This window comes from Castor canadensis, chromosome 1, assembly GCF_047511655.1.
Source record: "Castor canadensis chromosome 1, mCasCan1.hap1v2, whole genome shotgun sequence".
NCBI classification, from domain to species: Eukaryota; Metazoa; Chordata; class Mammalia; order Rodentia; family Castoridae; genus Castor; species Castor canadensis.
This window is the reverse complement of record NC_133386.1, coordinates 24418925-24438900: the sequence shown is the minus strand read 5'-3', so window position 1 is coordinate 24438900 and position 19976 is coordinate 24418925. Positions and strand designations below refer to the sequence as shown.

Here is a 19976-nt window from a genome sequence, read left to right as displayed (position 1 = left end):
TGGGCAACTTGCTATTTCTTAGCACACACATAGATCAAACCAAGAGTGTTATATTTGAGCAAGAATGCTAAAATCTGAGTGATGGAGGGAAGGAGACATATGTAATAATATACTAATATTAGTATCACCAGGCAAAAGAAACTGTATTGCTTATCTAACAGTTTGTTCTATGTGACAAAGTTGAACATTTTATTTCACATTTTACATATTTCACATTTTACATATTTGGCATTTACATATTTCATATCACCAATCATCTTAGGATAAGAAGAGAATATATGGATTCTCCTTTCAAATCTTTCTCCTCTCTCCCCACAACTCACCCTAAGTAGCACAGATCCTTGTTTACTAATTGTGATGCCAAAAATCAAAGCAGAGCTATATTTGGAGAATGACTATTTCTAATGGCAATGATGGTTAAATTAAATTGAATGCTATTCTTACCAATACTTAATGTATCTGGAGTAATGGGGAAACCTCTGCAATGGAATGAAATGAGAATAAAGAACAGTCAGCAATGTTCAAACTGTAAATGTGACTTATGTGTTAATAAGGTAATAATCTTCTCTATCATTCATTAATTTGTTTGATCTGAAGACAGCTAATAAAACAACAGGAATATGATTTTGTTGATGTTATTTAAATGTAACTGCCCCTAAAACTGCTTTGGAAACAAAGCAGTGTTGTTAAAGATATATGACAAATCTTTATGTAAGCCAAAGGTGCTGAGATTCAATGTATGTCTCTTCTCTTTCTGTGAGTCAACAGCAGCTGGCCACCAGGATCTGTGGTTGATTTACTGGAAAAGGTAGGATGTGACTTGTTAACAATAGTGATCTTTAACAGTTACTGAGTGTTTACAATCTGCCAGCACTGGTCAGGTGCTTTTGCTTTGCCTTGTCTCATTTAGTTCCCACAACAACACAATGTGGTAAATAATTTCATTGTTCCCATTTTATATGGAAGGTAACCAAGGCTGTCAATGTGTTCTTAGGTCATTCTGGTTTTAGGACTTGCCTCCCTTATTTTATAGCTGTCAATTGTAATATAGTGAGAGTGCTAAAATCTATATATAATGATCACTTAATTTGTTTGAAAATACTGCTTAGTATTTCAAGGTTCACACATATATATATCTGTTATGTTGCTTTTCTTTGGGGTTGCTTATAGGGTGATTGTATTTTCTAAGCAGAATTGATCCCTTTGATCTGTACCAAACATTCACTACAACCTAAGGCAATTTGTTGCCAACAAGTCTACATACTTTTACATTTATTATGGATCCGATGTCTATTTTTAAATATCATCTGTTGATGTTACTCTAAATATCCCCTGCTGGGGTGGCACAATTACACATAAATTCCTGGAAAAATACATCACTTAAATATAGCTGCCTGTTTTTCTGGTTCTTTGCAGACAGCCTTTCCACACAAAATTTAAAAGCCCTGATCAGCCCAAATGAAAAATATTTGAAAGGCAAATAATGGTGATGCTATTAAATGCTAATATTTCCCGATTATTTTGTGTTGCTGTATTTAATTCCACCTGCTGAGACTGGAAATCAATTATTTAATATAGAACATTTAAATCTAATATTAGAAGAGGATGAAAAGAAATTCTGAATATGTTTCCCACACAGATCTCAGCACCATTACAATAAGTTGGATTTTTTCCAATCCAGTCATTAGACTGTGAGTTTTTTTATGTGTCTGTGTACAGATCTCTATGGGGACCTAAAAAATATGTTCTTGCTAGGAATCTGCATCTGCTGTTAACCCACGACTTTCTTGTACACATGATCTTGAGAAAATAATTTAAGGTCTCTGGATCCCAGTTTTTTTATTTGTAAAGTAAGAGGGCTGGGTCATGACCCAAAAGATCCATGCCTGAGCTAAAACATATTGATTCCATAGCTGAGAATGGTGATTTACTAGAACTACTGTGCAGTTTAAACCAACTGCAATCAACTTGAAAATACTCATTTATTCTTCCATTTTCTATAAATCGTACTTTCACAGATACTAGAGATATTATTACTATCACTACTAAAAGGAAATTCTAAATTCCTGCTTGCTCTGGAATTATTAGATACTCTGTCATTTTTTTTTTTTAACAGACAGCCAGAGGACAGAGGTTTGTGGGTGCTGCGGTTGTGATTAAAACATCCATGAGAATGAGAAATCAACACAGTGAGGATGCAGAGGAGAGGATAAGCTTCCGGGGGCAATACTGAGTAGTGGAAGGAAGCAAGACAAACAAATGCTTTCCTGTGGACATCCTGTTATGGGAAAACTCTATCTCTGTAAGTGTAAGCATGGTTGCTACAGTTTCCTATTGCTTGAAGCTAAATTCGCTCCAGCTAATCAAAGTTTAGAATCATCCATGCTTTTGGATCAGATGAAGTATAAGAGCTATGAAATGTTTTTCCTAATTGACACTAAGCCTTGGTTTTATTTTAGCCTTTAAATATTTTAGTGTGCATGTGATGGATGTGATGTTTGTGCCTCATTCATGCCTCAGTGTCATGCATTTATTTTTATTACTTTTCTTTTTCACTTAATGAAAGTTTGTGAAACTTTCCATTATATTATTCCATTATTATCCATTATAATGGATAATTTTCTGCATTTACAATTTAATACAAGTACTTTCTCTATTGACAAGCTTTGTTCAATACCATTTGTTATTTATTTTCAATTTCTTCCACATTTACTTCTCTTACTGTGTGCAGTTTATGACAAATGGCTAGCAATCCCAAGTTATTGACTTGATATGAGCATTTCCAAGAGCAAAATATTTTAGAAATGCCATACTCCTGGATTATCAAATCAAAGTTTTGAAAGTACTTCAAACAAAACAGAAGCATAGTTTAAAAAAAAAGTCAAAGGCCCTTCTTTGAGGATAAAATAAGTCTATTTTTATATGAAGACAGTAATATTTGATCTAATTCCCACTTAACTTTTGAGAATACTATACTAGGTCATTTGGGATATTTTTGAGATTCTAAGTACATTGCATAGCATTTAAAAAATAATGACCGATTAACATTGTCAAAATGCTACAACTGGCTTATGTATCTTTAGCTATCATCATGTTTTCACAGGACATTTTAAAATACTCTCCTGTAGAGATGATTATCTCAAAATTTATGCAGACATTTGAAGCCAATTCAAGATTATTAGAAGCCTGCAGAAAAGAATTGTAGGGAAACCTCATTGGATCTTCTGGACCATTCAATTATACATTAGTTGGTTTGTTAACTGCACAGCTGGGAGTAGATAACCCCCTCCACATTGAATACAGATCTCAGAGATAGATAACTCCTTACACTTCTATTTCTTGTACAAGTCTAATTAAATGAATGCTCTCACTATTTAGCTCGTATCTTTCTCACATACTTATACTCATTGGTATACCATTTGATCCATATTTCAACACTTTGTTTCTATCTTAAATCTGTCAAATGATTTATTAAAAAGATTTTATTGTGTGTCTTTTGAATTTTGACAATTTAACAATCCAGTTAGTCACTTTTTCAGAAAGTGAATATAGTTTGTCTACCATTACTTGAATTGAGTGAATCTTGTCTTGTGGTGATTTTCATCATTTTTTTCTACTCTCTTTGTCTTCCCAGTTTTCTGCCTGGGATATATGTCAGACAAGTATATACTTTATAAGGATTACAGAGAAACTTGGAACATATAAAATAGTTAGCAAGTCCAAAAATTCCATAAAAACTTGTGGAAAAAGAAAAAAAGAAAAAGAAGATTTACCATGATTTAAGACATGCATGATTTCTGGAGTTTATGAAAATTTTACCAATTTGACCAAACTTGTTAAAAAGGAGATTATTTCCTTACTAAATTATTTAGGATAATATTTTAGAATTTTTAAGAATGAAATAAAATTATCAACTCATATATATTATAGCACACAATTAAATACAATATTAATTTAAATCCATTTAATTGATTCTCCCAGAAGATTTTTGTTGATTTTTATCAGTCTATTATATCTGTAGGCAATCTATGGTAGCAACTCAGGAAAAGATATGATTCCAACAGGAATGTTAGAAATGTTAGTTTCTAATTTACATCAAATAGTAGTGTGAAAGTGAAACAAACAAATTTCATTTCTTTGCTCACTCAGCACTGGTTTGAGAGACAGTTTATTGGAGTAGATTATAAATTTTAAATACTGAAAAGTATATTTCATTAAATTTGTTGTGGTAGTTACAATATAATGCCAATAATCACCACTAAGTTTATTCTCTTTTAACCATTTTTCACCATCACTTTCTTAAGTCTAGTGTGTAAAAATGAGAAATTGAGCCGATTTGTAGAATTTTGAGATTTATCCTACTGCTATGAGCGATTTCATGTTACCAATTTGGCATTACTGAACACAAGATTGGAAAAAGATGTGTGGAAGGTCACCGTTGTTTTCATCATGGTGATACAATAAATGTAAATAACTCAAGAACGTAACATTAAGAGTATTAAGCTTTGAGTAATCATTACCTTGGTTTTAAACTGAATTGTAAGTTTATAATTAGTAATTTTCAATAATGAGTGTTTTTAAACAATACATTTGCAATATTCCTAAAAATTTAAACATTGGTTGTACAATCTGGTACAAACCAGCTCACACATACCACTGAATATAATACCACATGAAGCATAACAGGAACATTGTAGATGTATAGATGGTCTTCAAAATGTTTTTGTCTTTTCTCAAAGAGTGAACAAAAGCTATTGGAAAGCAGTACAAAATCCTGCTAGGAATATGGAACTCTGGATTTAGATGTTCTTAGCCTCTTTTTTATAGTATTCTGAGAAACTAAATTAATAATAGTAGTAATAATGCTAATATGTATATAATGAGATGATATCTATATAATCCTTACAGTAAGACCTACAAGATTTACATCATATTTAATGTAATCAGATTTACAATTTAAAAGGTTTTTACCTACTGAATCCAGTACTTAACTTTGGTTTAAAAAGGCAGTTAAACATCTATTGTTATCCTAGGGAGTCACAGAATGACAATTTTGGATTCCAATCATGAGACTAGGAAAAAGAATCCACACCTGGTCAGATTTTGAGAAGCATTTAAAAGAAAGAACATTGGTGATGTCAAAAATAACTCCAGTGCTTTTGGATAAAGCAATTTCATATATTTCTTCTTTGCTGACAGAGCAGCGGAAGAACATTACTTTCAAGCCATGTGGGAGATCAGTAATTTGGTTTTAGAATTCTAAGTGTGATACACAAGTAAGGTAATTTCACGATATATGAAGTAGGGTGAGGAGTGGTTGGGGAATTATGAGACCAATAGCATAGAAATGGAGTTGAAGCCACATGTGGATAATATCCTGCAGTATGAAGGAATATATGTCAGAAAGATAAGAGGTCTTGTCTGAGGAATATCAAAGTCAAAAAGTTGTGTAAAGGAAGGTATTTCAGAGAAAGCAGTTATTCAATGCATAGTGTACTATCTCCATTTCACTAATAAGAAACTGAGGCTGTCATGTGGATTTTATATAAATTTGTGAGGTCATACAATGAATAAGTAGGATAGACAGGATTCAACTCAGTTTCATCCTACTCAGTAATGCCACACATTACTGAATCTCTTCCTAGCAACTTTAGCCTTTTGATAAAATGTCATATATTAATAACTTAATCACTGGTAGTTTCTCCCTCCACTTCCTTTTTGCACAGAGAGTGCCATCAATATACAACTGTATTATTTATTATGCAACATAAGTGAGGGAGGAAGAAAAGGTAGGATTGAAGAAGAGGAGGAGAAGGAGGAAGGGAAGGAAGAGGATGGGGAGAAGAAAGAAGAAAGGAGAGAGAATGCTCACATTAAAGAGGGGATAGAGAAGGAAGGAAGAATATAGCTAAGAGAAAATTTATAGATAGGCTTTTCTGCTAAAGAAATTTGTCTAGAACAGTAATGGACCCATGAAAAATCTCTAAAGCAAATGAGGTCCCCTGTTTTGTTGATAATGGGTTGGGTAGGAAAGAAAGCCTGTTTAGATTCAAGAAATGGAGCTAAGTGAGAAGAGAAATAAATGGAATGCATCAGGAACCTCCACATATTCAAATCTGATATATAAAAAAAAACTGCCTTTCTTTGCAAAGGAATCTGAGGAAAAGAGAGCTGTTAGGTTAGAGCTGAGTGGCTGGATGGGGCTGGGGAGAAGTGCTCATTTTCCCTGCTTACTCACTGTGCATACTCACCAGCCATCAGCATTTCCCTTTCTCTGAATTCAAGCCAGAATTCAAGATCAAATAACATAAAATAGTGTCAAAGGAATCATAAAAACACCCAATAGTAGGTCAATAAAGTGTATATTTTTCAAATACTGTGTAGGAGGTGTTCATACAAATCTTTTTTACTAGAGTGAGAAAACCAAGTAAATGATAAAACTCTAGTGCACAACAGTTCACTCAAAAGTGAATAAACAAAGAATTCAGATGAATATAAAATGGAACATTTTATAAGTACTTCAAAATTAAAAAGACATTAATATTGCTCATTTTAATCCAGAGGCCTCAACAATGACAGTCTTTTTGTAGTAGGGGAGACCCCCATCATCCAGGAATATTTCATATTCACCTAGAAGACTCATCTTATGATGTTGCTCCAGTGGTGAAAATGGGAGCCTTTTAACTCAGTGTGTAGCAACATTTCAGATGAAGTTGAGAAGTCAGATTAAATACAAACAGATGAGGGATAAATTTAATCCTGGAACATTCAATATTTTGCACTTGTATCAGATTTACCCTTTAAAGAAATTTATATCTTTTGCAATATATTCATAGTCTTCCAGCAAATATACTTATATTTAACTCATTTTTTTAAAATAAGGAATTTTGTATTATCCCACTCTTTAAATAAGGAAAGTGAGGCAGAAACTCATGGCAATTTACAATTCACTCATTGTAGCACTTTCCCTTTCAGGGAAAGTCCATTCCTTTGAAGTGAATTACCTATTCTCAGGAGCTCCATGATGGCCCTACCAAGGATAATTTATTTCCAAGAAGGGAGTACTTTGCCTTTAAGAGAAAACACTTTTACTTATTGTATTGCAGAATTGTGCCTGTTACTAATATAATAAGAAATATCCTGACTACACTAGCATTAAGCCAAAGAGTGTTCTGTTTTCCTTACCAGATGTTTTATAGCATGTAAGTGTGTTAAAGAAGATTGATAAATCTAATAAACTTCTATATAAACCTATCACTAAAGGATTATAGAGAGGAAGTCCTACTTCAGTTTGAAATACTTGCAAGCTTTAGACTATAGGTTTCATTGTGCATTACCTCATTCTCATTTATAAGAAAGCTATTTTTTATCATGTTATGCAGTACTTAAGTTTACACTAAGAAAGAGAAATATATGTAATTTTTAACCAAATTCTGTCACTAACTTAGCTGCAATTAAAGCTTTCTGAGCCTGAGATAATTTTGCATCTTTAAAAATGAAAATATAATATACTTGTTTATGTGTCAATCAGTTTTATTTAATTTTACTTGATTCCTTGGGGGAAATGATTGATTTTTTAGGAATTTAAATGTGTTATGAGAGAAAACGAGACTGGTGTAATTTTTCTAAGTGGTCATGGCATTAATTTAATGCCAGAGGTGAAGGTATGGTCTAGAGGGTCAATGTATATGAAAATATTTTCTGTTTGAATTATTAAAGTTTATTCATTGCAGATATTTAAATAACATAGCGAAGACTATGTTAGTACATTAAAAATCACTTGTATGTGATTTTAAGATTTTGATGACCTTCTTTCTAAACATCTTTCAGATATTCATTAGCAAACTCAACACAGGTCATCTAACACAGACAGTCTTACTCATATGACCATTTTGCACATAGGTCTTCGTGAATATAAGCAATGATTTCTGTTGCATGTTTATTAATTCTAGAATCACTAGGTCAAAAGGTGTTATATTTAGCATTAATAAATGCTGTCAAACAGGTTTTCAACATGGTTGCAAAAGTGAGTGGTTGATTCCTTTGTATCAATGTAAGTCCAAAGTGGATATACATTTTATCACTTGTATTTAACTTATTGATCCTGAGTTTTGTTCGTTTTAGCATTCATTAGTTGTACAGGGAGATTCACTGTGGCATTGATGGATATGCTTACACTGTAGAGCAGTTAGATTTGTCCCCACCATTTCCCCCTTTCTATCCTCCCTTGCAAAATATTTCATTGGTCTATTTCATAAATGTATGCAAAGTGCGTTAATCATATTATATTCCTTTATTCTTTGTTTTTTGACTTTGTTTGGACTCATCAAGTATTACTAATATCAATTTAGGTTTCTCTCTTAAATTATTAATAGAAAATCCATACTATTATTTCAATCTGCTGATTTAAGTTACAGTAAATATTTTTAACTCTAAATATTATGTAGACTTCAGTTATTATAATCTACTACAAATGATTGGTTTTACCAATTCCATTTATCTTCATCATCATGATTATGTTGTTATTTCCATGGATATAGTTAGACATAGACTTGTTTTATATAATCCTAATTTTATTTCTTATACATTTTTTTTCTTCAGGTAACATTTTCACTCTAAGCTATTCCTTTAGCATTTTTGAAATTTAGATTTGCAAGTAAAATTTTCTCTCATTTTAATTTGCTGGAAAATATCTTTAATTTGTCTTTGTGTTTCACAGTTACAGTTGTAGCTTCTTTCATTTTCTTATGACTCCTTAGTTTTTAAAAGAGTTCAGCTCTTATTCACATTGTAACCCTTTTGAAAGTTAAGTATATTTTTCTTCTGGATACTTTTAAAATGCTCTCTTTCTTTCTTTAGTTTCCAGAGTGTTGAACAAGATGTGATGAAGTGTATTATTTGGTACAATTTCATTGATGTATAGTCTACTTGGTATTTACAGAGATTATTGTGATTTGATATCTACCTGTGTTAGTATTTTTAAAATTTGCTTCTTCTGCCCAATTATTTGTCTCTTCTCCTACAAGAAGTTTTGCTTCTTTATATTCTACTAGTGTTTTCCATGTTTCCTTTGAATTTTCCTCTCTTGTGTGTATCAATTTGTATTTTCTTTTGGCCTGTCTCCCAGTTTACTAACCTTTTCTCTTATATTTAATTATGTTTTAAAAAGTATCCATTCAATTTTAATCTCATATATTTATACTATTAATTTTTATTTTATAGGTTTTAATTTTCACATGAAATCATGATATTTTGCTCTGTTTAATCCATTTTCTTGTATTATTTTGAACATAATAATCAGTGTTATATTTTTGCCTTCCAAATGTTGACTACCTGTACATTTTTTTGTAACGCTATACTTATTTTTGACAGAAATTTTCTAAATGAGATTCGAGATAGTGCATATAAAAACATACAGATGTTATGATCTTCATGTGATACCACAACAGGAAGATCATATGGTTTTTTTGTTGTTGTTTGAAAGAGTGGCAGACTGCCCATCTCAACCTAATCAGTTATTAGACTGAGCTATGGCTAGGTCACCATTTTTGGTATTGGTTAACCTACTTTTTTTGTCTCAATTTCTAGGTTATAACTCTTGGTTTGGGCTTTTAAGTTAAAGAACATTGTGAATACTAGGCCCCTGCTTTCCTCTCCTCTCCTCTCTTCTCCTCTCCTCACCTCTCCTCTCCTCTCTTTTTTTCTTCCCTTCCATCCCTCCCCTCTCCTCCCTTCTCCTCACATCACCTTTTCTTTTGTTTTCTTTTTCTTTTTTTCTTTCTTTCTTTTCTTCTGTTTTTCAGTGCTAGGGTTTGAATTTAGGGCCTCGTCCTTGCTAGGTAAGGACTCTATCACTGGAGCCACACCCTCAGTGATATTTTGTTTCTTAATACCAAAAGATCACTGTCACTTAAACTCAGTATTTTAGAAGGTAGTGGCTTCTGTTTATCTAACTTCATTATTAAGCAAATGCTTTGTGGCGAAAAGTGGCCATGTGTTTGAAGCCCTCATATCTTCAACTTTTTTTGCTGTAGTAGCATCTTCACTTTGGCAAAACCTGGATTCTTGTTCACTAGCTACATTCAAAATTAGCAAAGGCCTTAGGGATAATGTCAGTATACATGATCAAAATGCTTCTCATAACAATTATTGCTGCATATAAATTTAGCAGCTTAAACTTTATATAAAATATAGCAAATTATATAAAAATATATATATTTGTATAAATAATGTATAATAAATCAATTATATATATGCACACACACACACACACACACACACACACACACACACACACACACGCACATTATCTTAAGGTTTGATTCAGGAGTTTGAGTCCAGCTTAACTTGGCCAGCTGCCCAACGTGCCATGAGGCTGTAGTCTTTCTGTTGGCTAGCTTACATTTCCTTCTTGAATTAAGAGTCCTCTTGCAAACTCAGGTGGTTGTTGTTGGAACTCAGTGCACAGAAGGATATAGTACTGAATGTTACCAGCAAGACATGTCCCTGAAAACAGCTTTTCCTGACTCTATAGAAGTAGGAATGTCCAGATCACGGTTTATAGGAGTTCTCTCCAGTGTTAGATTTTTCTGTGCTATTCAGGTAGCACAGCGATGTCCTTTTCAACAGGTTCTGGAGCTCAGTTACAAGTGAGGGAACTCTTCCTTGGGAGCTGTATTGCAGCACCACATTGTGCTAGAGCTGTGTAATAGTTAATTCTCCATATTTAACTCTCCCCATTAAATCATTGTGTGATTTCTATCTCCTGTTTGGACACTGACTGATACCATACTGAATTGTTCTAAATGACTGCTCTTCTGCCAATTATTAGGACAAAATCTATGATAGTTGTTCTTTAGAATGAAGAAAGATGAATAGGAAAAGTGCACTTTGCCTAAAATACATTAATGTAAGCCATGAAACAATAAAAAGGTAATAACGAGTTTTATGGAAGCTTATAGAAAATGGGTGATTTTTTTAAATAATAAAAATAAGAGTAGAAAATAAAATTCAAACAATGATAGAAGATAGTTAAATCAAAGGACCATGTCTAGACTATAACTACAGCTTAATTTTTAACAAGAAAAGATAAACTAAATACATAAGTGAGAAAAACTTCAAGTGAAGCATGTAACATACTGGCCAAATAAATATCTTAAAAAAAAAATGGATTCCCAAAATCAGCAGTATCAAATAAAAAAAGTCTTGTAAGTACAGGGTTAGCACATATCAAAAGATTTTATACCCCAAAAGATTCTGCCATAGCCCATATAACTTGAACTGAGATGAACATGGAAAATTTTAAGAATAAAATATGATGGCATATCTATGCAGTTGACCCAGCAATTCTATACCTGGATGTTTACCCTAACATTTCTATATTTGTACCATAAAATTCCTACCAAAATATTCATAGTAGCAAATTCACAAAGGTCAACTTAAAATGTTTCAATTGTCAATCAATAGATCACTAGGCTATTGCAGTATATTCACAGGAGGAAAGTATTATACAGCAATGCTATATTCTGCTCTATTAATTCAACTGATAAACAGATTTATTTATACATTTAACTGACTGAAAAGGGTCAGCAGCAGAATAACAGCATGAGTCTAATACAGAATAAATCTACATAGACATATTTTAAAATATGTTAGCACAGCAGATTCTTTTTAAGAATTCCATAAGTTATAAAATTATAAGTCCAAGCAAAGATATGTTTAATATAAAATTTTGAGTCGTGATTATATCTGAGGAGAACGGCAATGCTGTTAATGAAATTCTCAGGAAATATAAAATTCAGTGTCTGAGACTGTGTTTTGATAGGGTAAGTGTATATTGCATTGACATCATAATAAGGTATAACTGCATATATGTATTCACACAGATACTTATTCAGCATTTTATGCATTTCATATTTCATATCAAAATTATTTTGTATTTTAAATACAATCTTATTTAAAGAAAAGGTTGAAAAGCTAGAAATAGTGTATTACAAAAGGGCACATTATTTCTGTCAGTAACTTGAGCTATTATTATTTTAAAGCCATTTGATATAAGAGTCTAAGAATGCTAATCTTAGCTCCATATTTTCCTCAACCTGTACTTGTACTATGTGGGGTTGGATAGAATTTAAGTAATTATACTTCTGTCTCTGATTTATGTAACAATAGATAACCAGTTCACTCAGTGCCTAAAGTGGCATTCCTAATTATGGAATATGTTGATGTGGCTTACATTCCTCAAATAACAGTAACAAGATAGGAAAACTGTAAGTAAAATGGCATTAAAAATAACCTTATTTCATTGGAGAATGCTACTCTGATTCATGGTATTCTAGGACAATATCATCATTTACAGCCTTTGAAATTTTTGGGACTGTTTAAATATTATGCTATCTAATAGTTCTCTTTTAAACATGACCTTTGAAAATAGCTCTATTTATTTAAAATAATTAGATAGTTTTATTGTATATTCAATAAAATATTCCATGACTAGCAAACTGAGTGTATGAGTGTGTGTGTTTGTGTGTGTGTATGTGTGTGAAAGAGGGGGAGAGAGAGAGCACATATGTGTACACATATATACCTATATTTATTTGGGAGGATAAAATAAAAGCAAAAATAGGAGTGCTAAATTATATCTGAGCTATCCTACAGGTAGAGATTTTTAGCATAGTGGGGCTAATAGATTAAAAATCTAAGGAATTTGATTTTGAATTAATAAATTATGTGTTACTTAAAAGTTAGTAAATTAATTTTGTACATTGACAAACTTGCATTGTTAGGGTAATAGATTCAAATTATTTTGCTCTTTTCTATTTTGTAATTATAATTGTTCAGTATTTTTAAATTAATTTTATCATGATTGTTATAAGAACCATGCTCAATAGAAGCAATTATTCAATAGTTTTATTGATGAGAGATGATAAGAAAGAGGGGGAAGAGAGAAGCAGAGAGAGACAGAGAGAGAGAGAGAGAGACAGAGAGAGAGAGAGAGAGAGAGAGAGAAGAAAAGTTATAATGTATTTTGCCCAAGATTGGAGTTTAAGTGGTAGGACCTGAACTTAGGCCAAGTATTACTGGATTTTAGTTTTTTGGTTTGCCTAAAGAATAAGATGACATGATAATTTCTGGAGGAAAATCTGGAAACACTGTTTCCAGGTAGTATTGAAAAGGAACAACAAGAAAACAGAGACAATTTAGAGGGCTGTTAAAGAATTCTAGATGAAAGTGACAAAGGCCTGGCTTTAATGGGAGCTGGAGAAATGGATCCAGCTTTCAGCTTCTTAACTGTGTCCTATGTCCTTTTACACATTGTCTGTGAGAACTGGTTTGATTGAGAGTCTTTACAATCCTTTTAAAGGTCTCTCTGGTGTTTTTTACAATGAGCCAAATGCTTTGGGATAATCTCACTGATTTATCTAAGCTTAGTAAAATGTTCAATGAAAGTGGGCTATTTCAATTCAGTGAAAGAGCACAGACTGCTGCTAGGATTTTGGAATGTTTTCTAATTTCTTTATGCAAATGAATAACAAATTAAACATTCAAAGAAAAGAATATGCTGTATGTATTTCATTCCTTTATAAAACAATGAAGCTTGACATTTTGTCTATTTGCAATCTCCTGTTTCCACCGGACATTTCTTCCTCTTGCTTTGGTTTGTTTACACATGAACAAGTCAGACTGTAGTTAAGTGAATAGGTCCTCATGGATTATAGTGTTTACTTCTGCATGGCGGAGTGCAAAATACACTAATGAAGAACACCTCGAGACTTGCATTCTATACCAGGCTGTGTTACTTCCTTAGATTACATTGATTTAGAATATATCATTCATCTTCAGGGCCTCAGTGGCTTCAAATTGTAGATTCTATTTCTTATGCTTATTTCCTTTTCCATACAAATATATTTAATAAATCAAGCATATAAACAAAAATAAAAAATATATACTTTAAGTTCTTTGTAAATGATAAATCAAGAGGGCAAATATTGTGCATCATTTATATACTAAAAAGTGTGTGACCTGGCCAGGATCACACCTATAATCCTAGCTACTTGGGAGGCTGAGATGGGGAAGATCATGGTTTAACCCCAGTCCAGTCATTAAAAAGCTTGCTAGACAAAAATGTCCTGTTTCTCTTTTTATTTTTTATATTTTTTTCTTCTACAAAGTTGGAGAACAGTAGGGTGGAACAGTTTCTGCCCAGGGGTGGAGATTGGCACTGGTAGGAGGCGGAAGGAGGTGGTGGGGAAAGGGGTAGGAGGATGAATATGGTGCAAATAATGTATACACATGTATGTAAATGCAAAAATGATCCCTGTTGAAACTGTTCCAGGCATCAGGGGAGAGGGTATGGGGGAGAGCGATGGAGAGAGTGAATTTAAGTATGATGTGTTTGATATACATTGTAAGAACCTTTGTAAATGCTTCAATGTGCCCCTACCCAGTATAACAATAAAAAAGAACTATAAAAAGAAGAACTGAAAAAAAGCTTGCTAAAATCCATCTCAACAAATAGCTGAACATGGTGGTGCATGCTGGAAACAGAAATAGGAGGGTCTGGGTCCTGGTTGGTTTGGGCAAAATGTGAGACCCTATCTCAAAAACAACCAAAATGGGATGGGGGATTATGTAGCTCAAGGGGGAGAGCTCCTGTCTAGCAGTTGAAGCACTGCCTACCATGTGAAGTACTGTGTTTAATTTCTACTACTGCAAAAAACCCCCCAAAACAAATCAATGACAACAAAACATGTATGGTCAGATTTGGTGGCTGGAAGGTGTTAACTGATTATCATGGAAGGCTAATTTGGAAATAAATTTATAGCTCCATTTCAGATTATACATATTGACCTACTACATACTATTTTTAATCCCATTCTGCATCATTTCTTCTACAGAGGATAGTACATTTTCTAGATTCCCTTGCAGCTAAATTTGCACATGTAATCTAGGATGTTTTCAGTAGGCAGATGCACAAGAGACTTAGAAGCAAGAGGTGAGCAGTGTGAGATGGCAGCTACAGCTTGCACATTATGTGTATAGATATCTACACATATGTGATACTATTGAGCAATTGGTTTACAAAATTATGGGGCAGGTAAGTGTGAAACCCAACAAATGTGCTAACAGGTTGGAAATTTAGGTAAGAGTTGAAGTTTGAGTCAATAAGCTGGAAATTCATATATAATTTCTATATTGCAGAGTTGCAGCTGACTTTTTCCTTCTTTGGGAAACCTTAGTCATTAGCCTTAGGACAAGATTTACCTACATCATAGGGGGTAATCCACTTTTCTCAAAGTTAGCTGATTATGACTGTACATTCAAAAATATACCTCAACAGAAACATCTAGATTATTGCTTGATCAAGCAACTGGATGTTAGAGTCCAGCCAAATTGACATATAGGCTTCCCATTACACCTGGGGGATCAGTTTTTTTACAGCTTTTTATGATAAGCATTTCTACTGTCAGTGGAAACATAATTATTGTTGAATTTTATTTATGTAGGGAAACTACCAAAAAGTCTGGATCCAGTGTTAAGAAAAAATAGTAGAGAATGGTTCTGCTTGCTTTATTATGTAATTGATATCTCTCAGAAGAGACTTGTCTTAAATGATATTAGATAACAAAATCTTCTCATGGAAGAATGCAGAGGAAGGAATGTGATGACTTAGAAAGGTAGGAATATTGTACAGAATTTATTACAACTCTTTAATACAGTCCTTGAAGATTCCCAGGGACACTACTTTGAAGGGTAGAATGATAGTTGTTCTGTGTAGCATGGAATGAAGGTAAGATATGTTGCTATCAGCTTTTTGCTTCATAGTTGAAGAAGTTAAATTTGAGTATTTTAATACCACATATGAATGGTTATAATGATGGAAAGAAGAGAAAAAAATAATCAAAATATTTCACTTCACCTAGATCTTTGCTGATCTCAAAATTATCATTGGGTATTTGTTACCAAAATAAATGGTAAAGCTAAGGTTCTTCCTGATTTCTATGAGTACCACTCTCATTTCAATATAAGAAAATAAAAAAGAAAGAACAAAAAAGTAAAGGAAAGGAAAACAAGAATGAATTTTAAGTCTAGAAAATGGAAGATTTAAACTGAACCAAAAATGACTGATTTTATTACCTCCTTAATTGCCAGACTGGAATAAGTTTAGAGACTCAGCATTATTTAAAAGATTCAAAGCCAAGACTATTGGAAGAAGATATTTGAAACATCACAAGTATATAGAATAAAATTTCTTCCTTACCTTGCTCAAAAAATCCTGTGACCATTACCAAAGTAATTGTGCAGTGGAAATAGTATATAATCACATTGACTTTGGATTATTGGGCAATGAGCACTGGGTCATTTTTAATTATATGGTACTGTAAAAATTATTTTTCCCTTAGTCAAGGAAAGCTAGTTAGTATCAGGCAGTAAAGTGGAGGAGAGGCTTGAAAGATACAGGAATTTCGATCTATCCCTCCTAATTTATCTACTTGCCTATATAGAATGCATACTTGTCTTAGAAAATGATGGTAGAGTATTGTAGAACTAATGCATTTAATATCTTATGGTTATATGACTCTCTTAGTGAAACAAATAGGCACCACCATAATACTATGGCATTTGATATACAGTTATTGATTTAGACAACTTTCTATTTCAGTAAGTTGAGAACACTAGATGGAATTTATTTCACTTAGCTGGGAAAATACTATACTTTCAGTGCCTAAATTTAGATATATAGTCATTTCTCTATCTCTGGGCCATAATTTCGTCTGCAGAGAATATCTCCCAGAATATCACAACAGTCCTTATCATGATGACATGTGAGAATAGGATCTAGGGAACAAGAAATAGCAGCTACTTAGATTCTTTGATAAGACACACACATGCTAGAGGGTAGGAGATAAACTCTATGGCAATTGAGAGTCCCAAAAGGATAGCAAATTTTTCTAGAATGCAATAGTCTGGATCATATTGGAATGTTGTTTTCAAAGTAAAAGCATTATATATTAAGCTTTTCCTAGTAATGGATAAATAATTTGAATTTTGAAGGCAACATATATGAAAGCTTGTGTTTATACAATTCTAGTGTATTTATTGGATAATTAAGTTACCAGATTTTAATTAGGCCTCCAAACAAAAGAAGGCCCTCACCCTCTAGTGTATTCAGGCTGGAGAGTAAGCAGGTTCAGTGCTTAATCCTTATGGACTAGCAGATTCAGGGAATGGGTAATGATTAGGCTGGTTTGTTGATAGTTAACTTGATGTGGGATGGAACCCACAACAAGATGCAATAAGAGAATCATAGTACCAACCCACAGGTTTGGAAATCTACCATTTCCCTTGCTAAATACTATATTATTTTGGAAAAAACAGTTCTTACCTGTTAGATGCTCTAAGGCCATTCATGGATACCAAGTAATCGTGTAGACTGAACTTTCCGTTATGGTCTGTCAGTTAGACTCTCCTCCCCTCCCTTCCTCTTCCCTTTCCTCCCTTCCCCTCCCCTCCCTTCCTCTCCTCTCTTCTCCTTTTCCCTTTCCCTCACCCTCACTCCCCTCCCTCGCTTTCTCCTTTTCCCTCTCTCTTATTTGTGGCTAATATGGAAGTGGCACAAATGAGAATAAACTCAGTATGACAATGAAGGAATGACAAAGGTAAATGAGGAAGTGATAACTTTGTCTACTTTTTAACTCTTGTACTTTGCCACCTGTTCCTCATCTTATGCTTACAGCTTCAGAACTTCTTGTGTGTGATGACCAAGAATAATAAATTTCAAACAAAGCTGTGGACAACTCTGTATAAGAATTTGTCACAAATCAGGAATAGAAAACTCCAAGAATACAATTCAGCTGGTCCTGAATGACAGCTCAATAAAGAAATCTTGCCAGTAGGCAGGATTTTGAGAAGTATAAGTGAGTTTTTCACTTTGATTAGAAGGACTGGAGGAAAGGGTGTGGCTTCATTTAAATTTATGAGCCATAGCTAGTTTTGGACCAGACGATCAGGCATTTGGAAGGTTAAGTTTAGAAGATTAATGACAAGATTTGAGGGAAAATTATGTAAATGTGTCTCACATTTGAAATATCTGTGTCCCAGGTGAATGATCAGTGATGGTTCTGTCTGGAGTGGAATTGCTCAATAATTACTTGAAAGAGTCCCCTTTTGTGTCAGGCAATACCTTTCCGAACTCATTACAGCTTTTGTTTTATGTGATGGTGAACAAAGTCTCATGATGATCAGGGGAGAGTATAAGACAGGATTGTTAACTTAGAATTCCATTCCTCAAGTGTATTCTTCTTTTGTTTGCTTTTTGGTGGTTTTGTTTGCTTTTTGGTGGTATTGTTTGAATTCAAGTCCTATCATTGGCTGGGCAAGTGCTCTACCCAGTCCTCTCTCCATGACCTTTTTTAGTTTGTTTTTGTGAGAGAGTTTGGTGCTTTTGCTGGACCAGCCTCGGATTGCAGTCCTTCTATATCATCCTTCAAGTAGCTGCGATTATAGTATGCACCATCATGCTCAGTCCTCAAGGGTATTCTTGATATGCTATACTATTCTTGAATACCCCACCTGTCAAATGCAATCAAATACACAGAACTCCTGATACATTTTGGAGAGGAAAACCAGGAACTTGGGAAAAAGCCAGTTACTTTGGATCATTCCATTTCAAAAGGACAATGATTTATCCTCATTGGAATTGATTCTAATTCCATACATGGACTTTTCCTTTATTTCTGCCAAGAACATTATTTATAAATAAAGATTTTCTTATTATATGTCACCAAAATCAAAACAATGAAAACAAAACATGGCTTCTGACCAATAAATTATTTTAGAAACCATTAAGTTCATTTTATAAACTTACAAAAAATATATTCTCTCACCAAGTATCCACTTGTCCATAGAAAATAAAATGCTTATCTAAGTAAAAGGTCAGATGGAATTTTCGACAAAGAGTTATGGCCTTTTCCTACAGAGTTTGAATAGGTTCTTAACCATTACACAATCTTCAGTGATGTTTTCCCCAGAGCCAGAACCCATGCATGGGCCTTGGAACTAGGGGATGGAAGAGAAAATGTCACTTTATTTTGTCTGCTATTCATGTGACTTTACACAATGCTGTTTGGAAATTGTAGAAGATAACTAATCAATATTTCCAACAATGAATTTATTATTGCCATTGGATAGGAATTTGAGACAGTGAAGGAGCTTTTTCTTTTCTTTTCCAGCACTGGATGAGACCAACAGGCAGAGAGAGAATCTTGACTTAGTTATCAAGTAATATGCATGTCTGCTGAACAATGAGGATAGGAAGAAGCATGCTTGTAACACTGTCAATGGTAAGACAGGACTGAATGGATACCTAAATTGGAAGTTTTTCATTTTCTCAGCAATGAAAGATCTACATCCAGTTATGATGCTGCTAAGGAGCAAATGGAATGTGGAATGGATTTAATCATAAAAGACAGAAGGTAAAAATACAAACCATAGCCTTGTGAGCAACTATAGTCATGAAATCTATAACAGCTACCCATAATTTCTTCATTATTTCCTTAGTGATGTGTGCATTTAAGTGTATGCATTTTTCAACCAATTTTCTTGGTATTTAATGCCAATCATGTGGATAATGGTTAAATATAATTTCATACATAGTTTAGAGGCTATCAAGCCAAGTTTGTGACTGAACTGTGGACAGTAGAAAAATATACCTCCTGGATATGTTTGTGGTATCTGGTGAAAATATAGATCTGTTTTGAGAAGTGAATGTATTTCATTTATATGTTGAAAGTTAGTTTATTAGACAAGATAATATGGTATTTTTAGAGTTGTTATTTTGCTTTTGAATATGGGAAGTTGGGTATGCTTGAGAAATGAGTAACCAGAGATTTGTTCTGTGGTCAATACTACAGATTGACAGTGGGTTTTCTATCAGAACAATTCCAGGAAAGTTGTATTTATTTAATGGCTGTTTT

General features: G+C 33.3%; 1 long non-coding RNA gene across 1 annotated transcript; it reads left to right on the top strand.

Annotated features, from left to right (window-relative positions):
- Positions 1-765: 765 nt before the first annotated feature.
- LOC141420675 (uncharacterized) lies at positions 766-19457 on the top strand. The gene is made up of 3 exons (XR_012445199.1): positions 766-808; positions 2117-2302; positions 19233-19457. It is a non-coding gene; the product is annotated as an uncharacterized lncRNA (long non-coding RNA).
- The last annotated feature ends 519 nt before the right edge of the window (positions 19458-19976 follow it).